Source organism: Cupressus sempervirens, chromosome 11 (genome assembly GCF_028749045.1).
Source record: "Cupressus sempervirens isolate cs-2001-9-10 chromosome 11, ASM2874904v1, whole genome shotgun sequence".
In the NCBI taxonomy this organism is placed as follows: domain Eukaryota; kingdom Viridiplantae; phylum Streptophyta; class Pinopsida; order Cupressales; family Cupressaceae; genus Cupressus; species Cupressus sempervirens.
In genome coordinates, this window is record NC_143128.1 from 584,883,732 (window position 1) to 584,901,099 (window position 17,368).

General features: G+C 35.8%; 1 protein-coding gene across 4 annotated transcripts in view; it reads left to right on the top strand.

The window, feature by feature from the left end:
- LOC149531006 (uncharacterized) overlaps window positions 1–17,368 on the top strand; it is an 83,254-nt gene that overhangs the window by 51,309 nt on the left and 14,577 nt on the right. Inside the window, exon 7 of one of the 4 annotated variants that reach the window (XR_016358844.1) lies at window positions 9,177–9,250. The exons of the other annotated variants lie outside the window; for them this stretch is intronic. The gene's annotated coding sequence lies outside the window, so the exon portion shown is untranslated. The remainder of the gene's footprint in view (window positions 1–9,176; window positions 9,251–17,368) is intronic. 4 annotated transcript variants of the gene reach the window in all.

The window sequence follows — 17,368 nt, forward strand, 5'->3', positions numbered from 1 at the left end:
CTATCACATCTTATATTAACTGAAAAATGGTTAAATCTCAGAGACAAATATCTGTGTGCCAACGTAGCCACTACAAACCAGTCAGATTATATAAATGTATTGCTGGTGCATAGATATTAACTCCAAGATCCATCATGAATCTGACTATATGACTCACAGTATTTGCAATCCTTTGAACTTAAGACGTGTTGCAATATATCTGCTAGTAGAGTAATGGTTTAATAACTCTCTTACAAATCCAAATGCTTTTGCGTGCCTTAATAAATCATTTCACTCTTGTTGAGTTTTCCGATCTGCTGCAAATGTATTAACACTGCCATAATATTTGGCATGTGTTTTCCAAATAGCAGTGTCCTTGTATTTGTATGGGGAATAAAAGAGAATAGACATGTCCCAAAGGGACATGTCTATTCAACAATATGATAAATATAATGACATATATATATATATATATATATATATATAATTGTGATTATATTAATTTCTTTTGACCTCAGAGGATTTTCCTACCAAAGCTATCAAAACATCAACACTCCCTCTTAGCTAGGGAGGATAAACATAGGACATGTATTACACCATTGGTAATATTAGGTATGACCAAAAAAATATCTTTGATCAGATGATATCCATCATTTTAATATCGTAGTTGATATTACGAGTATTAGCCTCCCAGAATATCAATGATATTCACCAAGTACTCAAAAGGTTTTGAATATCACATCTAATATCATGAGTATTAACCTCCTAGAATATCAATGATATTCACCAAGTACTGAAAAGATTTTGATATCACATTTGATATCAAGAGTATTGGCCTCTTAGAATATCAATGACATTCACCAAATACTCTGAGTAATGATCTTCCAGAATGTTGAGATACAAGACATTCACCATTTACTCAATTTATTTGATCTCATAATATAAGTTATTGTAAGATCGTTAGCTTACAACAACTTCTTCAAATAGAAGTGATGATCATGTGGAAGTTGTCACTTCCTCGTGATGTACATAGGGGGTAGGCCCATTAAATCATATGTTCACGATGTATGAATCATGGTCCTCTTGACTGCTACAATTTATTTATCACTGGAGAGTCCATCTCATCATGGTTTACTCCCTTTGAGTCAATATGATCAAGATCACCAAAGGTTGACTAAATCATATCCTCTATCTCGCTTCCTCTCTTTCAAGGTTGCATCTAATGAAATGTCAGACTCCCTCTAAATTTCAATCTCCCTCTTTTTCCTGCAAGAACATTCTCGAAGGAAAAGATCAAGGCACATAATTCTTTATAGTATAATAAAGAAGAGAGAAACTACAATGAATAGACAATTGTAAGGAAAATAAATACTTATCAACATCCTTGATTGTTCTCGTCATCGTTAGTGTGGTAAGTTTGCATCTAACACTAAATTTATTTCACCCTTCTTATAAGATATTATATTGATCTCATAAAATATCAATCATTTCTTAAATAAATATTATTTATATAAATAATCCATTTTAAGAAATTTATAATATTTTACATATGTACATTCACACACACACACACACACACACACACACACACACACATATATAATTTGTTGCCGAATGTACTCCCAACAATATCAATATCATGTAAATGAATATTAGCACAAACATACCTCAATTCCCACCTTTAATGGGTTGGTGCTAAATACCACTAATGACTTCGTTTTATAATTGTCAACATTCCGTTGTGAGCTGCTTTCATGAGATATCATGCTCAATTTTATAAATGTACCTTAGTGACAGTATTGGTTGTGTATACGTGCCAATATAGTGCCTTGTAACCTTTGTACTCATTATATCTTCATCGATCTTTGTGCTGAGGTGGCATGCTTGTCACAACCTTTGCTAGCGTGCTTGTCACATACAATGGAAGAGGTCATGATTTGTAGATAGCGGTGGCAGCGCTAAACCCGTGTGCGATTACAATGGCACTAAGACTTGCATGATGTCGGTATGAATCCCCCTAGTTGTGACGACAATGAGGATTTGAATCTTGGCATAGGTGCGAGAGGTGGGATTGGTTTCATTAGTTTGTTGACTGCACATGCCCAAGGTTTCAATAGTCATGCAGGGAGGAGCTGCAATAGGTAGTCTATCCACCGGTGAAGAAAGAGACTAAGGGCACCAAGAGAGGCATGATGGTTAATGAGCGGGTTGAGTTTACCACATCGCTTATACAATGGGGATGACTTCATCACTATTATGATTCCTTTATGGAAAGTGACGACTATGATGACATTCATTTTAACCAAGAACGATTGCATGATTAATGGAACCGATCCTAATATGGAACACCTTGCTTTAAACTTGAAGTTTCAATGTGCTCATCAAGCATTAATGGATATGACCCAGTGTTAACCATGAAAAATTTGTAGCGTGTTCAATGTGGTACATGAGATCTCTGTGTTGCAGAGATGAGAATGTATCTCCTATGCCACTGAGAGACAATCCAAGAGGGGTTCAGAATGGGAATGAATCCTTCAAACTTATAGGCTCAGGCGTGTATCTCTTCCTCTTCTTAGTGAGAGCTCAATTTTAATCTGCTGTTCGATACACATTCTGACAATGATCTTCAACTCCCTACAATCAAGTCTCAGAGAAGATCCCTAATACGATTGCTGCATCCGTACTTCTGAACTTCCTAGAATATAACCTGCTTGGATATCATGTTGAGTTTTCGGATCTGCTGCAAATGTATTAACACTGCCATGATATTTGGTATGTGCTTTCCAAATAGCAGCGTCCTTGTATTTGTATGAGGAATAAATCAAGAGAACAGACATGTCCCGGAGGGACATGTCTGTTCAACAATATGATAAATATAATTACATTAATTAATAGCTATATATACATATATACATACTTATATATATATATATATATATATATATATATAGTACATATGAGATATGATATATATACTTAACACATAATATATATATATATATATATATATCTAAAATATAATTATTATGTAATGCTGAAGAAATTAATATAATGACCCAAGAGATATTATGTGAATATACATACATATACACATATACATACGTATGTACGTACGTACGTATGTATGTATGTATAACTATTAATTAATGTCATTATATTTATCATATTGTTGAACAGACATGTGATTATATTAATTTCATTTGACCTCACAGGTTTATCTTACCAGAGCTATCAAAACATCAACAACACTCATGTCATTTCATTGATAGTTGAGTTGCCTGATGTATCTTCAACATCAAGATCACTTCTTTCATCAAATAAATCTCCTTTAGTTTGCCTGCTAGGAAATGATGGGAATTTCTGCAAAGGTCCCACAAAAAATGTTTATACACCTTCTACAACCCTAGTCAATATTCAATAGACACAACAATCAAACTTAATGGTTATTATTGATAGAACATGCCTTAATTCAATATTCCAATTTCATGGCCAATCATTATTAATTGCACCCTTCAAATATTACATCTGGCGGCCCCACAAGTAAATCTGTGATAGACTTACAGAAATAATAGTCCCACTTCAAGCTAATTGTATTTGACTTTCTCAAGACAAGAAATATATATTATTATTGCCATTCTTAACCACAATATATAATGCTGCCCAAGCTTATCACAGCCCAATGATAATGTGCAGCTTCAAAATAATCCAATTCATGGACTACCAGATACCAATATATAATAGAGACATCTCAGATGATAATGGAATCCCCCTTTCTTCATGTGCTTAGCGTGAAGCCTCCCATATTATCTGCATCGAATGATGGAGTATTGGACATTGCTAGAACATTTTAGAAACCTCACAAGTCTAAGAGTTGAACCTGCTTTGATGCCATGTTGAGGAACAATTGCTGCAAATGTAATAGCACTGCGCGTAATTTTTTGTGTTTTTCAAAGGCAGTGATCTCTCTTGCACTAATGTTGAGGATGAGCCAAGAAGAGACATGTCCCATGATGGGACATGTCTATTCATTATTATGCGATTAATACAATGACAATTATTTATGATTGTGTGTGTGTGTGTGTGTGTGTGTGTGTGTGTGTATTCACATAATATCTCTTGGGTCATTATATTAATTTCTTCAGCATTACATAATAATTAAATTTTAGATATATATATTTATATATATATATATATTGTGTTAAGTATATATATCATATCTCATATGTACTAAATATATATATGTATCTTCAATAGTTTTGTCTCATAGGATTTATCTAACAAAAGCTACAAAAACATCAACAGGAGCCTTTGGGTTGGGTTGGATTAAAATAAACTTTGATGGTGTGTCAAAGGGTAATCCAGGCTACTTAGGGGCTGGCTTTTTTTTTAGAAATTATAAAGGAAATATTTTATTGATTGGAGCTAAGGGCCATGGTAAACGAACGAACAATGAGGCAGAAGTGCAGGGAGGCCTTAGCACTATAAAGATCGCTGCATGGATTAATATTGGTAGACTACACCTAGATGGGAATTCATAGATTATTGTGAATGCAATTATCAAAAGGGACATTGGGGTATAGCATTTGAATAAAGGACATCAAGATGATCAACTTGCTATTAGGAGACTTTGCAGATTTTAAGATTTCTCATGTGAAATGTAAAGGAAATGAGACTGTGGATGTGTTGTCCAAAATTGTTATAACCTTGAAGGAGCTCCTGAATGATGAGATGATTGAAGACTTTCGAGATATTGTTTGTAAAGATTAGGAGCTACATCCAATGGTGGCAAAAATTTAATGTACCCGATGAGGAGGATGGTCTGTCTTAGGGGTGGTGACCTGATTTGAGATTGGATGCCATATTTTTCAAATGACTTGCCAAGTTTTAAATGGTGGGATTTTCATTTAATTGGGCATTTATATTGGTGAATCATTGGATTTGGGGTACCATGTACTAACTGCAAGCAGTAATCATAATGAGGCAAGGGACGTCTAGAAGTCTTATTAGTTATTGCACAAAATGATTTCAGGGCTTTCCCATGTGGAGTTGATGTGTTCACCATTTAGAGTACTTTGGTACTCAAGCAAACAAAGCGTCTAGATTTAGCTTGGCATAGCATGTGAGAAAGTGACGAGTATGTAAAATTTTGCAAAGTGGCACTTTATGAGCATTAAAGGTTTCTGGTTTTTTGGTGTGTGTGTGTGTGTGTGTGTGTGTGAGAGAGAGAGAGAGAGAGAGAGAGAGAGAAATGGAAGAAAACTTAGGTTGTGCACTGGAAGGCAACAACAATGTTTCTTGGGGGAGGTTACGAAGAAAGAATGAAGAGCATTTGCTTAATTGGCACTCCGCAATTCTGGCAGATAATGGATTTGTTACTTGGGGAAGAATACTTGTATGCAGAACAGAGATATAGGCCAAACATTGATATTGCTCCACGATGGTGCTTGCATGGGCTTTGGAATTTGGTTCCAAGGAAGGAGTGGTGTGGGTGATGAGGGCTTCTGTGAAGACAAAATGGATAGGGGGACTTATCCCCAAGGAGTGATGGTTAAACTAGATAAAGGCTTCAAAGTTATAGAGGGAAGTTGGTGGGCAGTGGGTGAAAGGGGGCAAGAATATCAGCCCTTTTTGGTATGGAATGCTAATGGAAAGATGTGATGAGGCCAAACATGGGTGGGAACTTCTAAAAGGCTACCTTCAGGAACTGGAGATGGAGAGAGGAAGAAGGAACATGAACCAACGGAGGAGTACAGTGTTGAACATTAGTGTTGGAAGGCATCCGATTGGATATTCATTTGCATTGTTAATATTAAAAACCAATTACTAATTGATTATATCATAATATCTCTAAAACTATATTGTGCGGTTCTTTAACATAACAATTTCTTTGTTATTGTATGAACTAGTGGAAAAAAAATTGTTTGTGGCTGTCCATCCTGATTTGATGCAATCCTTCCCTCACAAAGTACAAAGGAGACTATTGATGTTTTCTACAATCACCGAAGAAAAAGACAATGCATTGTGTGAGAGGTCATTTTAAATCTGCTTCCTTTGTTAAATCTGATCGAAAAACAACATGGTATCAGAGCAGACTTGAAAAAGATCATGATCAGATTTATTTAGCAGCAAAGTTATTACTCATTTCTCATATTCAAGTTTCAATATCCAGTCACAACATGGTGTTCGTTCGAAGACAAACTTGAAGGTGCCACAAATGTCACTTCATGGAAACTTAGAGTACTTCTCGCACTTGAAGAAAATGATGTTCTTCAGTTTGTGGAGTAAAAACTATCAAAACTGGATGATCAAGAGGAGAAACTCCAATTCAAAAGGAATGTTTTTAAAGCAAACAAGCTTTTAATTGATTCTGTAAAAGATCACTTCGTGCCTATCATTTCCAAAATGATAAATGCAAGGGACATGTTCAAAACCTTGAAAAGCCTACATGAGATTAACAACACAAGTAGCTCTCTTGCATTGAGGCAGCAACTTCATCAAGTCAAAATAGCAAAAGAAGAATCAGTCATATCTTCATGAAGATCACAGAGCTAAGAGATCAACTAAGTGCAATTGAGGATAAAGTTATTAATAAAGACCTTGTCATGCTAGCACTTAATAGTCTTCCTCAATCTTTTGAACCTTTTATTCAAGGTATTAGTGCAAGATCTAAACTATCTAAGTCTGATCATGTTAGAACTGATTGTATTCAAGAGGAGTCTAGGTTGATTGCAAGAAGAATTATCAAAAGCTCCCAAAACAAAGTCTCTCATATTATCCCCACTCAAAATGCAAAGAAGAAAGGGAGAAATAGGAGAAAAGGCATCTTCAAGAGGAAGAGAGATCAAAGGTCAAATTCTGCGTCGAATTCTAAGAAGACGAAGAAAGATCTCTCCCACATTCAGTGCTTTAGATGTGACAAGTTTGGTCACCATGCTAGAGATTGTGTTTCAAAGCTCAAGCAACAAGTGGCAAACATAAATGAAGACTCAAGACAATTCAAATGGATCTCTCTTCATATCTATCCCATCAAGCAATGTTCCCATAGACAGTGACACTTGGCTAATTGATAGTGGAGCTTCTCATCACATCAAAGGTTATTGAGAACGCCTCTCAAATTTGGTAGAAATGGAGTCAAGCCTTCAAGTGATCATTCGAGATGATGCACACTACTCAGTGAAAGGATTGGGCACTACATCACTTAGCCTAGAAATTGGTATTTCTCTTAATCGCAATAATGTGTTATTTGTGCCATTAATCAATAGGAATCTTATATCCGTTTCAGCTTTGGAAGATGATGGTTACCAAGTAGCATTTTCAAAAGGGAAAGTGTTTGTATGGCCAAAGAAGTCTACCTTCAAGTTTGCACGTGCAATTGGGAATCGACAAGAGACTTTTTACAACCTTTCTATACATCTAGTTCAAGCACTATTGCATAACTCTTTTAGCTCTAACAAACTATGGCATAGAAGACTTCAACATCTATATTGCAACTCTTCCATCTTTAGAGAAAATGGTTAAGGAAATCCTTGAACTCAACCAGGGTACTTGTAAAGGATGGGCAATGGGTAAAATTACTAAGTACCCATTTCACACTAGTGAAAGTAGGTAAAGAAATATTAGAACTTGTACACTCGGATTTATGTGGTTCAATGTCAATGGCACCCCTAAGTGGATTTTTGTATTGTTTGACTTTCATAGATGATTTCTTCTGTACGAAGACTTAGATTTATTTCTTAAGGTCTAAAGAGTCAAGTAAAGTCCTATGCAGATTAAAGATTTCAAAGCACAAGTAGAGAATTTGTCTGGAAAGAGAATCAAAGTTTTAAGGTCTGATGATGGTGGTGAATACACTTTTAGAAGCTTTCATCATTTTTGTGTTGAGGTATGAATTAGGGGACAGTTTTGTGTCTGCTACGACCCACAAGAAAATGTGCTTGCAAAAAGAAAGAACAAATCCATTATGGAATCTGCAAAAGCTAAGATCCATGGTCAAGATCTTCAAATATTCTCATGGGTAGAAGCCTCCATAAGTGCAGTCTATGTTCAGAACAAATATTATCATCGAATATTGTGGGATATGACTCCTTAAGAAGCCTTTTTAGGAGTTAAGCCTAATGTGAGTCATTTGAGAATCTTTGGTTGTCTAGTGTATGTTCATGTACCTAAAGACAAAAGAACCACACTAGAACCTTTTGGCAAGAAAGGGACATTTGTGAATTGCAAGGAACATTCCAAAGCATACAAGATTTATATTCCTAGTAAAAACAAATAGAAGCAAAGATGTCACTTTTGAGGAAGATACCACTTTCGAAAAATCTAAAGGTTCATGCATGGAAATAAATGAAGATCAGGAGTCTCCTCAAGACATGGACTTTGATCACAGTCACAAGATTCAGAGGGAGCCTATTGAATTAGAAAATACTGATGATCCAATTGAGACTTTGGATCCTATTGATGGACCTAGAGGATATCAATGTGAATAAAAAGAGACCAATTTGGGCAAGGAAAACCATGCAAGTGGCAGGACAATTTGCAGCTCCTAGAGGCACTTTTAGAGAAAGTAAAAGACCACTGATTCTCTAGCTATGTTGCATAAATGTGTAATATTATTGAGATTGGACCTTCCAATGTTAAGGAAGTGTCAAAATGGCAAGTCTAGAAAGATGCTATGGTTGAAGATCAATATCAATCCTTTATTTAGAATGATGTTTGAGATATTGCACCTAGACCTAGAGGGAAATAAGTTGTATCTTCCAAATGGCTATTCAAGACTAAGCACCTAGCTGATGGAAGCATTGAGAAATACAAAGCTAGATTTGTTGCACTTGATTTCTCTTAGAAAAAAGGAATAGACTATGAAGAAACTTTTGCTTCATTAGCTTGACACACTTCCTATTACATCCCAAATTTTGTTTAATTAAACAATGTCGTTATAGCTGTTGAGACTCAAAAGAAATTGAGATGTTTGGTTAAATTGTTCTTTTTTGTTGATTACATTTGAAAATGAAGTTTTAGTTGTTCGTTATGGTTTCATGTGAAATTGAAGAGTTGGTTAATCGTTATGTTTCATGCGAAATTGAAATAATGGTTTTTGTTATGATGTTGAATGAATGATAAGTGGTTCATCTAATATGATTATTTGATTTTGATTAAACATTTTGGATATATGTTATTACCTTGATAAACTGATTTTGTAGAATGCGACAAAGAGAGGGAAGCATTGCAAGAAAAGGAAAGGGCATGAGGGCACCTTCTACCATTGAGCTAATAGGTATGGAACCTAAACCACCTTGGTCAAGGGAAAACTTGATTGAGCAAGCAAGGGTATACGATGTGATCACCACGAGCTAAACTAGTCTACGCATTTAATAAGATGATAAAATAATTGATCTAGAACAAATGATTACCTTTATATTTTGTTGGGATTATCTCAAAGCTTCTTATCATGTCAGACATGTCTTAATATATCGACACCATGGTACCTATATGTACTTGTACATACATATACACGTACATGAACGTATACGCCTACTTGAAATATTACGTAAACACAAGATACATATGCTTAGAATGATACGCATGTGCATGTGTACGTGCATATACAAGTATAGGTAGATACAAGATGATGCCCCTATATTAACACATTAAGAGTGAAGTTATTGTTATTTCCTTTTCCAACCCTGGCAATGATTTTAATATTATTTCATGTCATCAGCCTTTATAATTTCCAGTGGCCATTATATTTATTTATTTGTAATCTTCATCAGGCCTATATAATATTTGTGTTGCCGTATGTATTTTGGCCTTTTAAAGGCTCTTGTTTGTAACCCATTTTGTTACCATGTTTTCTCATATTTCTTGTAGTTGAGCATGCATTTGAAACAAAGAGACAAGCTCTTTTCACACGATTGCATTTTGATAACAAGCCATCAAATTGGATATCAAAGATCCCTCTCCAATTTGCTATTGACGATATTTTGTCTACACATTGCATTCCATTCAGTATTGCATTCACATTTCCATTTGCAAATTCCATTACCATCTGCAGCTACCTTTACAAGTCTCGTGATGTATATTAAGGTTGCCGTCCATATCGGCTTGTTTTATCTGTGATCGGCACATACAATGTTTGGCATCAATACTTGAGAATTACATTCATACAATGCATAAATCATTATTTGGAGACTGCATTTCATATTCCTGTGCTTTGCAATTTCACCTACAGTGTCATGGGTCAATAACAATCTCGCTTCTCAATTACCGGTAAGTGCTAGAAACTACGAGCAAGGAGCCATACCAAGCCTTTCAGCTTCCACTAGCAAGAGGGAGTTATAATACCTTTACTAGGTCGTGCATTTTTTGTGCACTTTTATTTTCAATTTGTTAAATGGTAAGGCTCTAGAATTTTAGCTCAAAATTTGAAAATAACTTTGCAATTATAGATAGAGCCTAGCCTGGAATGGAATGTTTTATTTACATAAGTCCGACTATATAAAAACATGCATGAGGGTATGAACTATCTATTACATACTGTAAGATTATTCTTTTCAGAACTTTGATTTAATCCAGAAGATCTCCAACCTAGTGCAACACTTATACATGGGCATCTTCTATATGCCTCTGAGATAAGAGAAAGCACTCTCAAAGTGAGTCAAGAAAAACAATTTCCATAAGCTCGGGTTGGGCATAGAGTATTTGGCTGTGAATAAGAGAAAGCACTCTTAGTGTGAGTCCAGAAAAATAGTTTCCATAAGCCCAGCTGGGCATAAAGTATTTGGTTGTGATTATTCAATGATTTAGACAGCCACACTGTGATTTGTCGAGGATGACCAGCAAGGTCGAGATGAAGTGGGCTGGTAACAAATGAACATGGGCTATCCTTACATGATAGGAGAAAGAATTCAGTAACAATAAAAGAGTCAATGAACATAAGCAACCTCATGAACTAAATCAGCTCATGGTGATCAAATGGTACCATTCTTGTTGTCAAGTTGAGTGGTAGGTGTCGGGCACATAGTGTCCATGTAAATCCTTGGTCAGGGTAGGTTTAGTGGCATGCTTGCTGCTGTAATCACTAGAGGTTAGGGTTGCTAGAAGTTGGATAGATGGGTTGATGGAAGGACTTCATAGCCTAGCTAGCTTCCTAGCCGACACTCTATCACCAGGATGCTCACTGGTAGGACATGGGTGTCCCATGCCTAATCTCTAGTAAGGAGGGCCTTTCTCAGTTGAGATTGTATGGGGTTACTTGAGGGTTCGCGGTTGGTAGGTTAAGCCCCTAACCATTCTTCTCTCTACTAGAAGCCAAGGCTTGCACAGTACAAAAGGATCTGCATTCATGTTATCGTCTTCCTCGGGTATTTTACCTTTATGTGTTTTCAATTTCAGCTGAAGTTATGTTTAGATTGATGCTAATTTTGCACACAGTTAATTAAGTTGTTTCTTTTGCTTAACTAAAATTCAGTTATTTCGTTAAACTCTTTCAAATGAATATGTAAAGTAGTTGTTATAATTGTCTTTCATTCATGTGAATATGAATAGTAATGTATACTTTATTTATATTTAATTGTTTAATTAGAGATGGGAAAAATAGCTTGTTACACTTTCATAAGGACCATAATTATCATTACAACAACTAAGGGATGGAAGCTACACCATAATGATATGGAGACAACTTTTCTCAATGGCGTTATTGAAGAAAAAGTCTATATTGAGTAACCTGGAGAATTCATGAAAAAGAGTCTCATGTGTGTAAATTAATTTTTTTTATATGGCCTTAAATAGGCTTCTCGAGCATGGTACGAAAGAATAGACCGATACTTGATGATTTTGGCATTTTGCAAGAATGATTTGAATCCAGATCTTTACTTCAAAGCAGTCAATAGAGAAGCCTTGATATTGGTTTTATATGTTGATGACTTATTTCTGACAGTGTAAGAACATCTCATCTCTGGATGCAATGAGTTTTCTTTAGAATTAGAGATGAAGGATCTAGGGCCCATGCACTTCTTTCTAGGATTGGAAGTACGAAAGAGGCTTGATGGTATTATCCTAAGTGAAGGAAAACATACCATTGACATCTTAAAGAGATTTGGGATGATAAAGCTCAAATCTATATCTACACCAATGGAAACCAACTCGAAGAAGTTGAGTGAATCAACAACTAGTTCAGACCTTGCAAATTCTACTCGACAAAGAATGGATTGGGTCCTTGATGTATCCAGTTAATTTTAGACCAGATATTTGCTATGCAGTAAGTGTACTTAGCTTGTTCATCTCATAGCTTGAGATACTTACGTGGCATAGTTGGATATGGGTTGAAGTATCTTTCTAGTGTGGACTTAGACTTACAGGGCTATACAGATTCTGAGATGGAAACCAACTCGAAGAAGTTGAGTGAATCAACAACTAGTTCAGACCTTGCAAATTCTACTCGATAGACAACGGATTGGGTCCTTGATGTATCTAGTTAATTTTAGACTAGATATTTGCTATGCAGTGAGTGTACTTAGCTTGTTCATCTCATAGCTCGAGATACTTACATGGCATAGTTGGATATGGGTTGAAGTATTTTTCTAGTGTGGACTTAGACTTACAGGGCTATACAAATTTTGATTGAGAAGGAAGTGTTATTGTTTGGAAGAGTACCTTTGGTTGGTGTTTCGCTTTAGGATATTCTATGATTTCCTAGTGCAGCAAAAAATAGTCCTGTTGCCCAAAGTTTTGTAGACATTGAATATGTTGTAGCCAATATAGAAGCACGCGAGGTAGTGTGGCTTTGGAAGCTTTTTGCAAGATTGTTTGGACAATTATTGGATCCTACAATTATTCACTGCGATAACCAGAGTTCTGTGAAGCTTTCCATCAATCTTGTGTTTCATGACAAAACAAAACATGTAGAGATCAAATACCACTATATTAGAGATATCATGCAAAGGAATGCTATCTAGTTGAAGTACATTATTACTGATGACCAAATCTCTAATATTTGAGATAGGCTTAAAAATGTGGAGAACATTGTGTATGTTGAGAGGGAGTCTCAATGTTAGTGATTCCTTGAGATGTACTATAATGCATTCTTGTCTATAAGAGAGAAGTTTTAGTGCAAGCCCTTGTTAATGCATTCTTCTTTGTGAGAGAGGAGTTTGAGGTGAAATACTTTGTTCCACCCTCTGGAAGTAGTAATGGTGGATATCATGTGACAAAATCCATGACTTAGCACTTGTGTTTATTCACCGTTTAGGAGTGGCTATGGTGAATGTCGTAGGAAAATATCATGTTGAGTGATTCCGTGATGGGCACTTGTGCTCATTTATATTTCTTCCATTCATGGGGGTAGCCGTGATGGACCCACCCTTTAAGAGTAGCCATGGTGGAGGTCATGTGACTCCATGACTAAATACCTGTGTTGAGTCACCATCTAGGAGCAGCTATGGTGACCATCATCATAAGATAACGATATCATGTGAGTGATTCTGTGATGAACACGTGTTTGATTTCTTTTTCATTCATGAGAGCAAACATGATGAAGCCACCATCTAGTAGTAGCCATGGTGGACATTATTCTGTAACTCAAACATCTAAGTAGTTCCTCCTTAGCTAAGAGGGAGTGTTGAAGATTAGTGTTAGGAGACATTTGATGCGATATTCATTTGCATTTTTAGTATTAAAAACCAATTACTAATCAGTCAACATAATATATCTAAAAGTATATCCTGCAATCTTAAAATACCAATTTTTTTTATCGTATAAAGCGGCCCAAGTTCTTTGTAGTTGTCTCGATTGATTTGATGCGATCTTTCCCTCACAAAGTATAAAGGAGATTATTGATGTCTTCCACAATCATTGAAGAAAAGAAAATATACTTGTATTGTGTTTGAAGTTGCAGGTTACATGTTATATTTATCATAGAGGATATATTGTAATTTCTGTTTATATATTATTGCCGAGGATATATTTGGATTGTGGCCTACATGATATTTCATATACGAACAATTAAATCAGAGGATAGTTTATTCTAGATAATCAGAGATAACAATCAAAGTAATATACATTCTCAAAGGCCCTTGTAATTATAGTCGATTGATATAGAGTTCAATATATATTGTATTTGTCAATATCATATTGTACTCAATTACTTTTATATATATATATATATATATATATATATAGAGAGAGAGAGAGAGAGAGAGAGAGAGAGAGAGAGAGAGAGAGAGAGAGAGAGAGAGAGAGAATATTTGCATTGTGTGAGAATTCATTTGTAATTTGCTTCCTTTGTTAAATCTGGCCGAAAAATGACATATAAAACAAAGAAGATTGCTAAGGCAATGGATTCTAATCTTGAAGACTACTAGTAAACAAACCACTGTGCATTGCTAAAATAACAGTAAGATTGGAGCGCCTCCAATGACGTCTTTTTCTGATTAAAAGTTGATAACATTATGTATGGAGACAATATAGTAGATATTGGCCCATTTTGTTAGTAAAGGGCATAGTCTTTAGATTACATTACTGGATTCCTTTAGCAACCCACAAATCTTGATTCTGGTACGATCCAGATCCAAATTTTGCATTGATTCTGACGTGATTCCAAAAGGTTTTGCAAGATTTTAGGGACTTAGATGTCAAAAAATAGGCCCCACTTTGCATTTTTTAATTTCTATTTTAAATTAAAAAGAAACTGAACCCTAATTTGACCTTTCTAAACCCTAAGTCCACAAATAAAGGTTGCCTAAAGTCATTTGATGGTCATTCATTGATCTCTCAAGCGTTTATCATCGAAAGTGAATGCTTGGAAGGACTAAGACCCATATCAAAGACCTAGGAGCCGTTGGGGGGGCAAATTTAATCAGCAAAAGTAAGTGAATCTTCATTTTGTTCAACTTTTTAATGAAATTTTGAAAATGTTTTAAAAAAATTCAAGTTTTAAAAGAAATTTTAAATACTTTTTTTATACATTGCATGAAAATTAAGGGATTATAATGACATTTGTTTTTTGCAATAAGGTATCGAGTTATATTCTTTACAAAACAAGTGCAAGAATGCAGAATTATGGGATTGGATGACCATGAAAACTCTTTTTGGTTTGCTGGTCTCTCTAGTTATTCTATATGGATGTAAAGTGTGGGGCAGTAGTATGTCCGAACAGAAATGGTGATAGGTAGAAAGAATTTAAAAACACTTCATCACATGCAATCTTAAAGTCAAGACCACGGTGCCGTATGAGATCTTATTGGTAGAGGTGGGTTCCTTTCCGCTAGAAGTCGTCACATTGGTCCAGATGCTAAGCTATTTAAAGAAAACCCAAGGTCTAGAAACACATCGGCGGCCCAAGCTAGTCGTAGAGGAAAAACTTGTTAGACAATAAAGCACATGGATGAAGCAAAATGACAAATGGATGCGAAAATGGGATATCGACATCCATACTTGCTTAGATAACATTACAAAAACAAAGAAGTTTTTCATGGAAAATTTTTGCAATATGTTATGGACAAGGCACATAGGGCAGAAATAATCTTATTACATTAAATAATTTGACCCCACTTCTAGTCATGATGAACAAGCCTATAAGATATAGATAGACTACAGGCTGAATACTTAAAATGGGGTGCTAAAACCTTGGCACCACACATCACTAAGATTTTCAACAGTGTCAATAAAGAAGGCTTCCTTATAAATTGGACAAGAAGTGTGGTGATTCCACTCCACAAAAGCAGAGATATAAACAACCCTTCTAATTACCGAACCATCATGATCAATCCACTCTTCGGAAAGTTATTTTCTAGCATGGTAGAACGAAAGATCAATAAATGGGCTGAAACATAAGGCAAGAGAGCAAAAGGAAAAGCAGGCTTTAGACCGAAACACTCTACTATAGATCACGGCATCACTCTCAGATATTTGATAGAGAAAATTTGGGACACTCAGAGGGGCGAGGCTTTTTGTTGTTTCGTGGACTTAAAAAAAGCATTTGACACAGTCCCACGTAACAAACTTTGGGACAGATTGGAAGAGTGGGAAGTTCCTAAAGAGCTTAGGTTTGTTGTTCATAGATTATATGAACAGGTCAAAGCTAAAATCAAAATGATGGAAGGGCTATCAAAGAATTTTTGTAGCAACATAGGGGTTAAACAAGGGTGTCCGCTATCTCCAACATTATTTGGGCTCTATATTAACAAGTATGAAGAATGGATAAACAAGACCAATGGTGAGGGGGTATAGCTGGCCCACTTTGTGATAAGATTGCTCTTATATGTAGATGATCTCATCATACTTGCTAGAACGGCTAAAGGTTTGAAAGAACACTTTAAAGCACTAGAAAGTTTTTGCCATGAAGTGGGAATGCAAGTGAACACTAGCAAAACCAAAGTTATGATCTTCTCGCTGAAGAAGAATAGGGGTATATAGGAGTTCTTGTTTGAGGGTAATCCTCTTGAAATTGTGGAGTAAAAATACTTGGGCGTAGATTTTCATAACAAACTCAATTGGGATACATGCAGATCAAAAAGGATTCAAGAGGCGCTGGAAGACGTTATATTCATTACAAAACAAGTGCAAGAACGTAGAATTATGGGATTGGATGACCATGAAAAATCCTTTTGGTTTGCTGGTCACTCTGGTTATTCTATGCTGATGTGAAGTGTGGGGCGGTAGTATGTTCGAGCAGAAATGACGACAGGTAGAAAGAATTCAAAAACACTTCATCACATGCAATCTTAAAGTCAAGACCATGGTGCCGTATGAGATCTTATTGGCGGAGGTGGGTTCCTTTCTGTTAGAAGCTGTCACATTGGTCCGGATGCTAAGCTATTTAAAGAAAACCCAAGGTCTAGAAACACATCGCTGGCCCAAGCTAGTCGTAGATGAAAAACTTGTCAAGTGAAAAAGCACATGGATGAAGCAAAATGACAAATGGATGTGAAAATTGGATAACAACATCCATACTTGCCTAGATAGCATTAAAGAAATAAAGAAGTTTGTCATGGAAAATTTTTGCAATATTTTATGGACAAGGCACATGGGGCGGAAAAAATCTTATTATATTAAAGAATTTAACCCCACTTCTAGGCATGATGAAAAGGCCTATATAAGAGCACCTATTAATTGGAGAGCAAAAATGCTGATGGCGCAACTTAGAACTAGTTCACACTGGCTGCGATGTGAAATTGGTAGATGGCAAGTTCCAAAGGAAGAGTGGGCAGATAGAACGTGTTTATTCTGTAATTTGGGAACAATAGAGACAGAGCAACACTTTGTCAAGAATTGCCTGGCATACAGTGACATCAGATCTGGTTACATAGAGATATTACAGAACAGGGACTTCAACTACTTATTCGAGGAAGATCAAGTGAAGAGAACAGTGGCACTTAGAAAACTGGATTCTATATTA